At 35.5% G+C, this 10,997-nt stretch overlaps 1 protein-coding gene across 3 annotated transcripts in view; it reads left to right on the top strand.

Moving 5' to 3' along the window:
- The window catches only part of Ehbp1 (Eps15 homology domain containing protein-binding protein 1), a 97,149-nt gene extending 93,958 nt beyond the window's left edge, over window positions 1–3,191 (top strand). For all 3 annotated transcript variants that reach the window (XM_069821052.1, XM_069821055.1, XM_069821053.1), the window contains one exon: window positions 1,681–3,191. The gene's annotated coding sequence lies outside the window, so the exon portion shown is untranslated. The remainder of the gene's footprint in view (window positions 1–1,680) is intronic.
- Window positions 3,192–10,997: the final 7,806 nt, after the last annotated feature.

Here is a 10,997-nt window from a genome sequence, read left to right on the forward strand (position 1 = left end):
TTGTTACCTATCATAGCTTCCCAAATTTGCCATTCTGTTAGGTGGGCACATCTCCTTTACACTGGCCGAAATTCCATGAGAAAATTTCTTCCTTCATAAGGATTCGAATCAGTATCTTATTCCATAATGCAAGTTCAGGTATAATGCCTTAGACCAAGACTTTAAGGCACTTAGTTTTAAGCAAGTTTAAACAGGTTAAAAAGGAAAAATAGGCACAACTAAATCTGGCGAAAATACTCGGAATTATTATGAAACATGTTTGTTTCTTTCAGTGGCAGCTGATCAGCTGAGGCAAATGAGGCCGGGCCTCAGTCACTTTGCTTTCTTAAACTCAAAATTTTAGTGGTTTTTAGTCGTATATAACATATTATATTAGTTATTTCAATGAAGCGTATAGAGTTGAAGTAGAAAACTTTGTGATGTATATAGGCCTGTCTTGCAGTAAAATTTGTTCCCGAGGCCAGGATCGCTCATGCCGGGTCTGGCTTCTACATTTCGTATGTTTCCACGGGTTTTAAGGTTGCACTCGGAAAGCTGAAACTGAGGCACATTTCTTGTGGCCTCGTGGCCTCGCAGGTATTCCCCCACCCATCAGCCTTCACTTCTCCCATTCAGAACCCGGTCTTTTGTCAATGCCAGTCTCAAGTGTCTGTTGGGATGAGAATAACAGTGGTGAATTGTCGTGTGATCCAGTGTGGTTATATGTTTCGGGAAAATAGAAATCGAAAGAAATGCGAGAAATAATAATGATAATTGTAATAAATTCATTGTTAGAGTATCATTTATCATTATCGATAGGAAATAATATTGAAAAAAGGAAAGTTTTAAATTAAGACAGATCTATGCCATCACTGACAATTTTTCAGAAAGATAATCTTAAAACGCGAGCTTTCAATGCATCCTGGTGTGAGTAACATAAATGGGTCTTTGGTAATGTGGTGCGAAATAAATTTTTCTGTTAGTCATGCTTGTTGCTGTAAAAAAACAAAACAAAAACAAACAAAAAAGAGAGAACAGTGTGTCTACTGATATTCAGCAATCTGAAAAATATTTCCAGGGAAATTTCAACACATGCTTCTTCAGTTGAGCATAATATTCGTTGCTTTATTAAAATTAAATAGTTAAGCAACTGAAATCAACTCACAGCATAGCAACTTATTTGAAGACTGACATATTATTTTTCATTAATAATAATAATAATAATAATAATAATAATAATAATAATAATAATAATAACAACAATAATGTAGTAATAATGTCAATCATAATAAAGTATCATCAATAATAAACATTTTGTATGGAAGGTAGCCTGCTTAAACACTTACTGCAGGCCTCACCAAGGATTTCGGTCACCAGCCGCTACTGGTTCCTTTGCAACTTAAATATACCAAATCGATTAAAAGGCTTTTTTGACAAACATTCAGATTAGAATGATAATGTATGAAGGAGACCATATTGTATACGTGCTTGTTTGTATCTAACAGTATCGACATTATGGAATTAAAAAGTTGAAAAAAATAGGCAAATTGTAACTTTTAATTTTAATGTGCTGTAATTTTATCTATTAAAAAATTACTACCGTTTTTTATGTCTTTTGTATTAACAGGTTGTATTAAAACAGGTACAATCATTCTTTGGAGTTTATATTCTTTTATTGGGTCTTGCTTTCTTTTTTTACAGTTCATTCATTGAATAACGTGCCACATTCAAGATTGCTGTAGACTGCCAAAGAGTCGATATTCTCACTCCATTTTAACTATTGCCAGACGATCCCATTGACGTGACATGCACACAGGTGATATGGTGAATATGTATATTTGTAATTAACTTGAGGTGTACGCCACACGTGACGTCTTTTGAATATGTATTTATTTGTTTTTTGTAATCACTCTGGAACTTTAAAGTGCTCTTGTTTGTCACATTGATGGTTGTCTCATGTGCCGACGCTTGCATGTAGGCACTGCTCTCTGCTCTGATTCTGACTGTAAATACAACGTCCATGCCAGCAGAGCAGATGGTGTCAACCTACATAACTGTGAATTGTGCCATTTTTAGTCTTAATATATATTACATAGCATCAGGTTTTGTTACGTTGAGTTCCTCACTCCTTTAGAGTGAACCATTATAGTTATAAGGCCTTAGAAAGGGAAGCAGAAACTGCTGAAACTGATGGTTACAATAATTGCAATCTGTCAGTTTTGCGGATGTAGCGATTCGCTTTCTTTTTTGAAAGTGAATTTGAGCTGCAGTTACCTGCAAGTTCATGCAGTATCGGGCATTCAATTTCTGTTGAGCAAAATTAAGGGTTTTCATTGCATTATCATAATTTAAAAATGTGAAATCAGGTGAGGAAGAAAGAAACTATTTGAATTGTTATTTAGATTGACTGAAAACCCTTCTTTTCAGTTTATTCAGGTTTAGAAATTTTGCGTTTTGCAGACATAAAACTGTGAATCTGTTACAAATTACATCCTTTGTGTTGTCTTGCATTGCTGTCTGAAATTAAGAGCAACAATTACGCAGGGAATCATTGAAAATTGTCAAAATTCACACATTCTTAGTGTTTCGGCAGTTTCTGCTGGGCCACACAGTGTTACCACATAGTCAGTAGTTGCTTGCAGATGTATAGTCATGTGCTTGACTCGTGACTTACAGTAAACTACTTTACATTATTATGTCTGAATTTGCTCTGCATCACTTTTCTCACATTTATCTTACCACCCTCCTCTCCTTCCTTTCATACGTTCACTTGTAGCCCTGTAACATTTTTTTGTGTTTTTATCATATTTGCTTCATCTGTACAATTCATTCTAAAATTATTCTCAAATAACTTTCTAGATATACAAATATATCAGAGGACTGTCATTTGGTATTACTTTGAGTGAGAGTTTTTACAGGAGAATTTAATACTGTGTTCATTAACTGTTAACATTTTTTCAAGACTGCATAAAAGCTATAAACCAGGAAAGTTTATGCTTCTGAACAAGACTTCATTATTCAGTTAGAAAGTGGAATGGTGCTTAGACCGACACCAGAGCGCTGTATGTGCCTCTGTAGTGGACTTGTGTTGGTATTCATGTTACTAAAAATTTGTACGTAATGTATAGGTAAACGAATATGTAGAGGGAATGTTAAATGTTACTTTACATATTTAATCTTAAATAAAAATTGGCATTGCAACCATTACAAAACTTTCTCCATTCTTACACCAAGTTTAAGCCCCTCTTAACATTGTCCTCAGAACAGATAGTGTTTCTCTAATTCAATATCATTTTCATCCTCAGTACTGGATTTGAAGAAATTTGCAGCATTAATATTCAGGTCTTCATGTTCATAAATCGATAAGGTGAAGACAGTTCCTTACATTAGATATTACAAGATTTTGTGTTAATTTCTGCTTCGGTATCATGACTATATATTTATAAAACACACACAACCACAGTTACAGACTAGTTATAAAATAGTCAGTTTGTATTTAATTTGAAATCTTTTTCAAGTGTGGCAATTTAACAAAGAACGTAATACAGATATAGGCTAACAGCATCAAAGAAACTAAGGAAACTCCAAGCTGAATTTCACAAAGTGGAAAAATACATAATTTTTTATGTAGATGAATGTATTCAAAAAAGGCCGAATTTCACATTTTATTTGCAAGCAGTTATGTGAATGAGTTGAACTGAAATATACTGGATGAAACCCTTGTATCCGTCCCTGACGAGCATCTTATACAGTCACTTTGTGCTGTAATGATGATCCATCTGCCGTGATATTATAAACTTCTTTTTTGCACGATCATGTTTTCTTGCTGTATTTACAGCTATTGTTGTTAGGCCTGAAAGTTAGAATTTCCACAATGAAACTTGTTGCTAAGGAAACCTTTCTTCATAACATAAAACTATATTGAAATAGACCCATTACAGTGCACTTATTGTTACTTAGTTACCATTACATTGCAGTTTTGTGAAGGCTTTGGAATAATATTGCTCTAAATTTTCAATGCAAAATATATTGCATTTGCAATTTTAAAAATATGAGCGTGAAAAAAATGTTGTACAATACATATTTGTGAAGAGCATTACAAAATCTCGGAAATTGAAAAACTCGCTCTGCTCGTTTTTAAAACTTTTCCTCGATTTTATAAAAAGCATTTCCCAACCTTATATCGTAATATACTATTGTGATTAAGTCTGTGTACTTAATGTCATCAAAATGGTGAATTTCTCCCTTGACATTTTTAGTTTGTGTAAGGAATATGATACAGTATTATCTTATACACTTTACTTTTAAATTTCCTTCACATATAAAAACCATATAGAACCTATTGAGGGAGGCTACAAACTATGACTAGGGACCATATTTTTGGTGAAATAAAATGGTTTATTTCTGTGTTAAACCTGCCTTACTTCGTTTGGGATTTCGTGAAATAAGTTGTCAATTCGGTAGGTATTTCGTGAAATTAGTTGTCAATTAAATATATTATGTTATGTTTAATATAAAACATTTCGTTACTTTTTTTGTTTACACATATCACCATCAGCATCGCCAAAAATACAAGCTAAGCATGTTGAGCGACAGCACATACTTTCGTGTATGTAGAAAAGCCTCTCTCACTGTCCACATTGGATGTAGGAAACCGCACTTCCTGCAAACAATTCACACCAAATTCATTGTGGTCCTCTGCTTGTCCTTCCAAAACCTCTTCGCATCAAAATATATTCTCAGGTACAAAGATTGAAGAATTTAGTATGTCAATCTTTGCTGCGATCGACTATAGAAATTGATCTTTTTTCGATAGCTATAGGAGTAAAAGTAAGTGTACACAATATCTGTAGAACAGGTATGCAGCATCCATGGATGTGTGGAAGCATTGCTTCCCTTTTCATTTTTGAATGAAAAATTTGTGTATATAACTTAAATATAAATTAATAATTTTTTTATACGTTTTGACTCTGGATGAATGTGAATGCACAGATGATGTGAGATGTTAGCTTCCGGCTACCTGCTTATGACAATGGGTTGCCGGGAAGAAAAGGGGAGATATACAGTACAACAGCATGATGTTTTCCTTCTCTTTAAACCTCTCACAGTAACTTGCGAATAGCTTTCAGTCTATTTCTGATGTTTCTCCACTGTATTGATGACAAGCATCAGCAAGCAACATGAGGTGCTGTTCGCAGTGCAATACTATAATGCATAGTGTTTCAAAAATTAAATTACTATGATGTTATTAGAAGTCATATAAATGTTAATAAAATGCAACATTACTAGTAAATAATAATAATAATAATAATAATAATATGTAGTGGTTTTCGTGATTCTGTTCGTCTGGTCTGTCCACGCCCATAGCACCAAAGTTATTCAAATGATTTTACACATATTTTTATGAGTAGACCTCGGATATTTCTTAAAAAAAAAAAATTAGATTTTAAAATATTAAAATAGATTCTAAAATACTTTTTTTTAGACATTTTAAAAGCACATCAGAAGAAAACAGCAATGCAGAATTAAGATATGAAAAATTTATGTACCGGTACCTAAATATTATTATGCAACTTTGATTTCATTATAGGTACCTTAGAAGGCAACAGCAATGTTAAAATTAAAGTACAGAGAACTAAAATTATACAGGGTGATTCACGAAGATTGTGCATTACTTTAGGATGTGATTTCTGACATCATTCTGATGGAAAAAGTTCATATAACCATATATCCGATTTTGAATAGTTTTGGATAAAATCACGTTTCTTTCTTCTGTAACATGCAATCTTGTGAACTTGTCTTTCTCTGGACGTCACCTGTGCTGTGAGCGTACAGTACGGCTGATATTATAGGCGACACAGAGTCTCGTGACATTAGGGCTCAGGGTTAGAGATAAGTCACACAATATTGCTTACACACAGGCAGGCATACATAAGATCACCGGCGTAGTGGGTCATTGTCTGTCATTCAATGCGTGTGTGTTAACAAAAATGCCATTTCATTTTTCCAGTATCAAGTATGCAGATATGATTTGTGTTTATGGCTTTTGTGAGGGGAATGCTAATAATTCTATGGACGAATATCAAAGATTTCTGGATTGCAGAATGCCTTCACGTGGTGTTTTCATTCACACGTTTCAGTCACTGAGGGATACTGGTTCAGTCCCCTATGTTGCAAAGGCATATGAGCATGCGGTTGCCGAGAATGAAGCAGAACGCGAAAATATTCTTCATATGGTATAACGAAGCCCATGCATGAGTATCAGGAGCATATCCAGACGACTAGGTGTTGCTCAAAGTAGAGTGTGGAGAACATTGAATGATGAGGGAATGTAATCCCTATCATTTACAGCGAGTTCAACATCTTCAGCCAGAGGACTATGCTAGACAAATGCAATTATGTGCGTGGATAAATGGTGATCTTGAGTTGCATCAGTTCATTTTGTTTAGTGATGAAGCTCAGTTTACCTACGATGGAGTTTTCAATATGCATAATTCACATGTTTGGTCGGAGAAAAGTCTCCAAGAGATCGTGGTACGTAATTTTCAGCATCACTTCAGTTGCAATGTGTGGTGTGGTTTGATTAACAATAATTTAATTGATCCATACATTTTTTAGAGTCATCTTACGGGGCAAAGGTACTTGCAATTTTTGCGAGAGGAATTATCTTCATTATTGGAGGAAATACCATTGCATACACGAGGACTAATGTATTTCCAGCATGATGGCGCGCCCCCTCACTTTTCACGGGAAGTGATGAATTATTTAAACGAGAGATTCCCAGGACATTGGATAGGTCGTGGCATTCCTTTTTCTTGGCCAGCTAGATCTCCTGATTTGACCCCATTAGACTACTGTTTGTAGGGATGGCTTAAAAACATTGTGTACAGTGTGAGAGAGAACATGCGAGAAGAATTGGTGCAAGATATCCACCTAGCATCATCCGAGGAGATTCGTGGCAAACAACGGAAGTTAGAGAATGTGTGACACGCAGTTCACACTTCGGCGGCTACGTGTATTGCTGTAGAAGGTGGGATCTTTGAAAACTGGCTTTAATACAGATTTTTCAGATGAGTAAGAACGTAAATGTTCTTTAATGAATTTATAATACATCAAGTACCATTGTTGCTTAAACCTTCATAATATCTACGTTTATGTTTAACATTCAACAGGGCGTAACTCAATTAAAAAAAATATGATATGTTTATATGAACTTTTTTCATCAGAATGATGCCAGAAATCTCATCATAGAGTATTAAACAATCTTCGTGAATCACCTGTATATCCAAATTTAATTACACAAATTTGATGTCTCATATATTAGGTATGTAGCCGCCACGGTGGTCTACAGACTAGATTGCTGGACTTATAATCCTGTGGACCTGGCTTCGATCTTTTGCATATCCCCGATTTATAATTTGTGTTGGGCAAGCCCGTGGTCCAGGTAACATAGGGGGTTTTCTCTGGGAGCTCTGGTTCCCCTGTGGCATCCCAACAAATCTCCATCTCATCTCATCGCGGGTGTATTGTAGACCAGCCTCCTATGGCGCACCCTGGGAAACAATTCTGTCGGTAAATTGATCTACATAACTGGCTTCATAGTCAAGTACCCGCCATTAGTTAACACACACACAGAATATTAGGTATAGCTCTTTCACGTTTTGATTACTGATCGGAGTTGCAGCACTATTATCGTGTTTTGACTGGAGGACACGGAGATAAAGCACCCCCGCTACGTTCTCCTTCCAACTGCAACAGTTCCAACTTCTGCCGTCAGTAACGAAAACGTAAAAGAGCTGTACGTATCTCAGAGAGGACAACAATCTTTGAATTAAAAGGTGAAGGCAGTACGAATTCCTGTAATTGCGTAGTGTGTGGCTGCTCAAGCCATTAGTAATATCTTGAATATAATGCATTTATGATGATATTCAAACTTCATTTATTTTTCAAATAATGATATGTTTGGGTTGCATTGGCCTGCTGCCGCTATGGAGCAAAGATATGTTGCAGGTTGCATCGATGTGCTCCCACTAAACAGCAGTAGGGGTGTAGAGTATTACAGAATTTTTTTAGATGGTTATTTAACGACGCTATATCAACTACTCGGTTATTTAGCATTGATGAAGTTGGTGATAGCGAAATGAGGGTCTAGAATTCATAATAGATTACCTGACATTTGCCTTAAGGTTGGAGGAAACTTTAGGAAAAAACGCAACCAGATAATCTCTCTCCTCTCTCTTCTTCTTTTTTAATTCATAGTTAACTCTTTGCCATCTCTTAGTGCTTTTGATTGAGCTCATACTTGTCAACAATGTGATGTTGAAACATAAATGTTCAGGTTTCTACCTAGTGACATTTTTTATGTATTTTATTTGAAAACTGGTTAATTAATAACCTGGCACACTCACAATCACATTCATACAAATTTCCAGGCTGTAGACACCCAGGCAATTTTTCTTCTCTGTAGCTGATAGATTGTAGGTGAATGTAAGAGGTAGTAATAATGTCATATTAGCCACAAAGAAAGGAGGAGATATATTACCATTCAAATGTCACCTTGTCAAATGGCGCCTTCAAATGTCACAAGACTGTTGTAGTTTTAATTCCATTTATTATAATAATAATAATAATCAGGGTGTCTACCAGTGACGAAAGTAACTAATTTAAGCAGTTTGTAACGAAAATAACGAAATGTAACGAATTTAAAACATTCGAATGATCTTGGGTAACGAAATTACGCATATTGTTCTGCTTCACTTATTTATTCTTAGTGCCACTGCCTGAACTGCAGTGGTCGGTAGTCAGCTATTACATATGCGAGTCTATTAGTCTATAAGACTGGGAGAGAAGTTGGCTGCGCATCCATTATATCCCTTCTCCAAAATGTAAACATCATCTCTGAAGAACCAAGAAATTCAGCAGTGGCAGCTTTCTGACTTCTGACTGGGCATGATTGTTTGGCAGCTCATTTATATAGAATCAGCATCTCCCTCTCACCCATTTGTGTGTTATGTGGAAAGGACGTAATCATGGATAAGCTCCATCTGGAAAATTGCGAAGCTTTGCCTGCTCATCTCAACATCACAGAAAAATACTGGACTGCAAGACAGCTGATGGCTTCATTGCCATGATACCAGAGCATTGGCTACCAACCAACTGTTATAATATGACGATCAGAGAACAAGTCTGATGACAGACTGTAAGAAGACTGAAATGTGATTGTTTTTTTCATCGTGCTTATGAGTGATTACTAAGATAAACATTCACTGATCCACACTGTACACGCAGCAAAATCCACACGAATCGCATTATTTATGTGGAGTGCATTTATTGATCAGCATCGGTATGACCTGCATTGCATGCATGCGAGCACTCAGACAAGTTAAGATTATAATAATCAAATTTAAACATGTTTTGTAAGCTAGTTATCACCAGTTTTGTATGTAACCAACAATGTACATCCTGTCCTAGGACCTCGACTTCATCAATCAATCTTCGTAATGTATCCAGCTGTTTGCTGACAACATAAAGTCCACTATAATCCACTGTAGTCTATTCAGTTGTTTTTCACGAGAAATGAGGTGTATTTTGACCTCGACTTCAATGTGTATAGAAATATAACATTTCTAAAACTTACGTGGTTGCTTCATTATTGCTCCGATCTCTCCCCATATATCATCTCCTACGTTGATTACCGTAATCTAGGTGTTTTCGATTAAATAATTCTTCGTAAGCATACCATCATCCATTACACATCAACTTGCCAGTGAGAAATTCTATACTTGAAGAAAATGCGGATGCATGATTCTTGTGGTGTCATTCACTAACCGGAATTTGGCTATAACGTCATCAACACATGCCGAAGAGTTGCTCTGCTAAGGAATCCATCCCCATTTCCCGAGAGACGATTCTTGTGGTGCGAATCAGTGAATGCGTGTCAATTTCAAATAATGCAAAGAATATGAAAATGCGATTTGTGCAGCTCTTGCGGCACATGCAGTGCAGATCAGTGAACGTTTACCTTTAAGTTGTGGTAACTAAAAAGTAATTAATTTTTGTTTCACATTTTCGGTAGACATGTTGACAATACGTTAATATTTACTAGGTAACTCTAATCAGCTAATGTCGAATCATCCCCTCTAACTACATACATTTTTCTAATTCGTTTTTATCCAGACTTCTTAAGATTTCGAATGTAGTATAGCTATGATATGTATAATTAGTAAAGCGTCAAAAGCCATCCATAGTTATGAATTGGAATTCAGTGTAAACATGTCAATACGATGATGTCCTGTGTAAGTGGAGGTATGATATGAAGAGTCCACTGCAAGAATGATGGATGCCACTTCCTTGTCGAAAATGAACCAAGACTGTCAATGCATAGCTTAAGACATATAGAATGTACATACAGAGTTACAGGGCATTAACACTGATAGTTATTGTCCAGTAATGATCGGAAAATCACAGTTAACCTTTGAGCGCTAAGCATTTCAAACTTTCAATCGCTTCTCCTGCAAAATGTGTTCCAAATGATATCCATCATTCTTGTAGTGGACTCTTCATATTGTGCCAATCCCACTAGTACCAGACTTAGGAAAAAAAAGTGCAAGGCTCTTCGAGAAATATGAAGCATTACAGAGTATATATGTGTGTTTTTGGGAGTATTTTTCTACATATAAATTAATGACAAGACTCAATTGTAATGGAACATTCATTATTTTGATGATGAATGACACTAGTGAAAAATATTTTAAAAAGAAAAAAAAATGTTTGTAGTTAATTAAATGGATAGAACGGTTTTCATACATACACTAATTTAGTTTATAATATGAGTATAACAAAGATTTGAACTGCCTTCAATGTTTTCTCCCAGGCCTTTTTAAATTTAATGATCCACATAATTATATTGGATTGATTTACAAATGCAGATGAATTCTCATAACTTCGATTTTTTTCTTCGGAAACTTTATAATAAAGTAAGAGAATTGTGGAGTGCAAGTAAAGTGAAAGCTACAGTC

This window comes from Periplaneta americana, chromosome 3 (genome assembly GCF_040183065.1).
Source record: "Periplaneta americana isolate PAMFEO1 chromosome 3, P.americana_PAMFEO1_priV1, whole genome shotgun sequence".
Taxonomy (NCBI): Eukaryota; Metazoa; Arthropoda; class Insecta; order Blattodea; family Blattidae; genus Periplaneta; species Periplaneta americana.